Below are 4,966 nucleotides of genomic sequence, written 5' to 3'. Positions count from 1 at the left end.
CACTAATACAAACTGTCACTGAGTGAACACAGATTTAAGGAAAGGAAAAGAAAAAAATAAGACTTCAAAGTGGGTACTATGTATATGTTCAAATAACTAAAACAATAAATAAAAAATTAAAGTGTGCTATCAGTGATTTAGTAAATAGGGAATGTTCCTAAAAATAGAAACTATTAAAAAGAAACAAAAGGAAATTTCTGGAATACGAAAGTGAAGCAACTGAAATTACAAAATTATTAGAGAGATACAACAGTAAATATTTGAGTGTGCAAATATTATCTGAAGACAAATTGAAAGAAATGAACTGAAGAGAGTAAAATAAAGATTAAAGAAAAACACAACCCTCAGAATAAGACGCCAACAGGCAACCAACCTCTGTGTGATGAGGACTCAGGAAGAAGAGAAAAACAAGATCAGAGAAAAAAAATCTTAATAAAAAATAGCTGAAAACTTCCCAAATTTAATGAAAAAAATTGTTCTACAGATCCAAGTAGTTCAACAAACCTCAAGTATGATAGTCATAAAAAGATGTCATAGTCAAAGTGCAGGAGGCAAAAAGATAATCTTGCAGAGGAGCAAGAGAAAAAGGACTCAACAGGTACAGGAGGAAAATCCAGCATAAGTTATGTTCCAGTCAAAATGCCAAGGAAGAAAAAGTGAGGCAGGCAGGCCACAGAGGAGTAGAAAAAATTAAAGGCATCTGAATTGAAACGGAATAGGTAAAACTTTCTTCTGTTTACAGATGATAAGATCTTGTATATACAAATTTTCAAACAAGCAACCAGAAATAATCATTTTTAGTAAGGTTGTATGATACAAAATCAATATAAAAAATCAACTATATTTCTGTATACCAGCAATGACTATTCCAAAAGTGAAATCGAGAAAACAATACCATTCACAATGTCATAAAATAAAATACAAAGGAATTTGACACAAAAGTAAGATTTATAATCCAAAAATTTAAAAAAAATGCTAAGAGAATGTTTATTTAAAATCCTAAATAAACAGAAAGACATTCATGGGTTAGGAGACTCAATCTTATTAACATAGTAATTCTCATGAAACCTGACCTATAGGTACAATGTAATCCTTGTATCAAAACCACAGAAGGAAGGGGGCTGAGCTTGTGGCTCAGTGGTAGAGCACTCGCCTGGCACATGTGCGACACTGGGTTCAATTCTTAGCACCCCATATAAATAAATAAAATAAACATATTGTGTCCATCTACAACTAAAAAAAATGTTTAAAAAAACCACAGAAGACTTTGTTTTCCTTTTTTTTAATTGACAATAAGACTCTATAACTTATATGGAAATTCAACATTTATAAAATACCTAAAACAATGTTGAAAAAAAAAAAGGAACTTAAGACAATCCAGCTTCAAATCTTAATATAAAGCTATAGCAATGGAGATAGTATGCTAGTGTCATAAGGAGGATAGAATTCAATGGAACAAAATTGGGATTCCAGAAACAAATCCCTAGATTTCCAGTTTACTGATTTTTGAAGAAGTTGCCAAGGTAATTCAGTGCAGAAAGAAAACACTCTTTTTAAACAAAGAATGTCAGGACAATTGAATATTCAAATACAAGAAAATGAGTTTAGACTCTCACCTCACATAATACACAAAAAGTAACTCAAAATGGATCATGGTGCTAAATGTAAGAACTAAAAATATAAAACTTCTCAAAGAAACCAAGAAGAAAATCTTTGTGATCTTGGGTTAAGTAAAAAGTTCTTAGAGGGGCTGGGGTTGTGGCTCAGTGGTAGAGCACTTACCTGGCACATGTGAGACACTGGGTTTGGCCCTTAGCACCACATAAAAGTAAACAAATAAAGTAACCATGCATGGTGGCACCCACCTGTAATCCCAGCAGCTTGGGAGATTGAGACAGGAGGATCTCAAGTTCAAAGTCAGCATGAGCAAAAGTGAGGTGCTAAACAACTCAGTGAGACCCCGTCTCTAAATAAAATACCAAATATGGCTGGGAATGTGGCTCAGTGGTTGAGTGCCCATGAATTTAATCTGTGGTACCCACCAAAAAAATAAAATAAAATAAAATAAAATAAAGGCATTCTGTCCACCTAAAACTACAAAAAAATTTCTTATAAAATATGAAAACCAGAAAACATTGCAGCCTTGAAAGAAAATGTTTTAACCAACAATTCTTTATCTATATTATGAAAGGGGAAATAATAACATTTTCAGATTAAACTGAAAAATTCAAAGCCAGTTGACTGTATTAAATTCTAAAGAAAGTCTTTCCATATAAAGGAAAATGACACCAGATAACAGTTTGTGTCATATGAAAGAGTGACAGGTAACAGAAATATGGGTAGATATCACACACACTCCCCCCCCACACTTGCTCACACATCTTCTATATGCCTACTTCTTCTAGTTTCTTTAAAAGTATAAGACTATATTATATGACTGCTTAAAAACTGTAAGATGGGCAATGGATATAATTCACTGGTAAAGTGTTTGTGTACCATGTGTGAGGCCCTGGATTCAATCCCCAATACTGCAAAATTAAATAGAATATAAAAAAATATTTTAACACTATAGTTTTGGGTTTAGGATTATACAGGCATAATGCACATAACAGAACTAAAGATGAGGAGAATGTAAACACACTCTTGCAAGATTCTTACACTATCTGAAACAGTTAAATTATTAAATTAAATTGGTTTAAGACATATTGTAAACCCTGGAAAGGCATAAGAAACTCACGTAAACCACGCCAGACATGGGAAATCACATAAGGGAGTTTATTAAGCAAACAAAGTGTCTCCCTGTGGGGTAAGAGAGAAAATGAGAGGAAAAGAGAAAGTGTGCATGCAAGAAAGAGTGTGAAAAGCAAGGAGGAGAGAGAAAGAAAGTGAGTAGAGAGAGAAAGCATGAGAAAAGATGGCTGGGGTGCTATTCCTAAGCAGTTGAATTCTGCTGGGCTAACAGGGGACCAATAACAGAGAAGGATACTTGCAAGCTGACTGATGAACCAATAGCTAGCTAGGATGTTCACAGACTGACAAGTAGTTGGGAGGTGGGGAAATGACTGCAGTGGAAAGGGCGGGGAGAACAGCTTTCAGACTGACAAGCTAGGTTGTGATGCAACGTAAAGGGCGGGGGGAGCAGCTTTATATTACATTATAAAAAAACCACACCCACAAATTCACATAAGCAACCAAAAAGTATTGGGTTTTAAAAAAATGTGGGCTGAAGAAGGTACAGAGAAGGGAAAACCAGATCAGACAGAGAAAATAAAAATCTGACAAAAATAAAATTTCCAGTCATATACAACTAATTAGAACAAATAAAAAGATAAATGAAATAAAATAAAATTTCTACATCTATATTAACACTGGGTGCAAATGCACTAAAAACTGCAATCAAGATGTAGAGATCATCAAACTGAATAAAAAAGAACCAATGGGCTGTGGATGTAGCTCAGGTGGTAGAGTGCTTGCCTGGCATGCACAAAGCCCTGGGTTGAAACCCCAGCACCACAAAACCAAGCAAACAAACAAAAAGAATCAACTATACAGTGTCACAAAAGACCTATTTAAAATACAAAGACAAATAAATAGATTGAAATGAAAACAAGGGACAAAAGTAGGCCAGGCAGAGAGTAATTATAAAAAACTGGAACTGTTATTTAATATCAGACAATAAACTCTAAAACAAAAAATATTAATAGAATCAGAAAACTGCAAAATGATAAAAATCAATGCAGTAACCAGTTATAATCATTAGTAATGTACATGTTCCTCATAGCAAAGTTTCAAAGTAGGGCTGTGTGTTTAGCTCAGTGGTAGAGCACTTGTCTAGCATATGTAAGGTCCTGGGTTCAATCCCCAGCACAGGGAAAAACAAAACAAAACTTTTTTTCAAACTATATGAATCAAAATTTGAGAGATCATTAGAGATAATCAGAAAAATCTAAAATGATAAAGAATACTCTTTGAAATAATGGTAAAAAACTTAGACATAATCAACAATGTAAATTATCTCAATATTATCAACATGACCTAACTAGCATTTATAGAACACTACACCAATAACTGCAGAATGTACATACTGAGGTTTTTTTAGTGGATTTTTTATAACAATTTTATTTAGTGTTGAATGTGGTGCTAAGGATTGAACCCAGTGCCTCACATGCTAGGAAAGAGCTCTACCACTAAGCCACAATCCCAGCCCAGAATATACTCTTTATTTTTAAGTGCTTTTAGGACATGTGCTGTGTCATAAAATTACTCTCAACAGATTTTGAAAACTGAAAACAAGTATATGTTCTCTCAATAATGCAATTAAATTAATAATCAATAATAATAAAATATCTAGAGAATTCCAGATATCTAGAAATCAAGCAACTCATTTCTAAACAACCTGTAGTTTAAAGAAGAAAATAAATGAGATGATTCTCTGAACTAAATGATCATGAAAACATATCAAAGGTTATAGGAGTCAGCTAGGCAAGGCTTAGAAAGAGATGGATAGCTATACATTATTGAACCAGAAAAGAAGGTCTATATTTATATCTTAAGCTTTTACATCAAGAAATGAGGATAGAAAGAGCAAGTTAAGCACAAAGTTGAAGGGGACAAAAAGAAAAATTTCTGAAACAATCAATTTGAGGGCTCACTTCAGCCACACACATACTAAAATTGGAATAATCCAGAGAAGATAAGCATGACCCCTGTGCAAGGATGACAAGCATATTGTGAAGTGTTCCATATTTTAAGAAAAGAAAATCAATTTGAAACTGTTGGGTGTGGTACTGTTTGCCTGAAATCCCAGCTAATTGGGAGGCTGAGGAAGGTGGGTCAAGTTCCAGGTCAGTGCAAACAACTTATCAAGTCCCTGTTTCACAATAAAATAGCTCAGTGGTAGATTGCTTACCTAGCATGTATAAGGTCCTGGGTTCAATCCGTAGTACCACCAAAAATATCAATTAAA

The 4,966-nt window shown here is 33.9% G+C and overlaps 1 non-coding gene across 1 annotated transcript; it reads left to right on the top strand.

Annotated features, from left to right (window-relative positions):
- The first annotated feature begins 4,644 nt into the window (after positions 1–4,644).
- Positions 4,645–4,750, top strand: LOC124967667 (U6 spliceosomal RNA). Its single transcript, XR_007105588.1, has one exon. It is a non-coding gene; the product is annotated as a U6 spliceosomal RNA (small nuclear RNA).
- Positions 4,751–4,966: the final 216 nt, after the last annotated feature.

This window comes from Sciurus carolinensis, chromosome 16 (genome assembly GCF_902686445.1).
Source record: "Sciurus carolinensis chromosome 16, mSciCar1.2, whole genome shotgun sequence".
Lineage (NCBI taxonomy): Eukaryota > Metazoa > Chordata > Mammalia > Rodentia > Sciuridae > Sciurus > Sciurus carolinensis.
The sequence above is the reverse complement of the archived record's forward strand: the minus strand, read 5'-3'. Positions and strand labels throughout refer to the sequence as shown.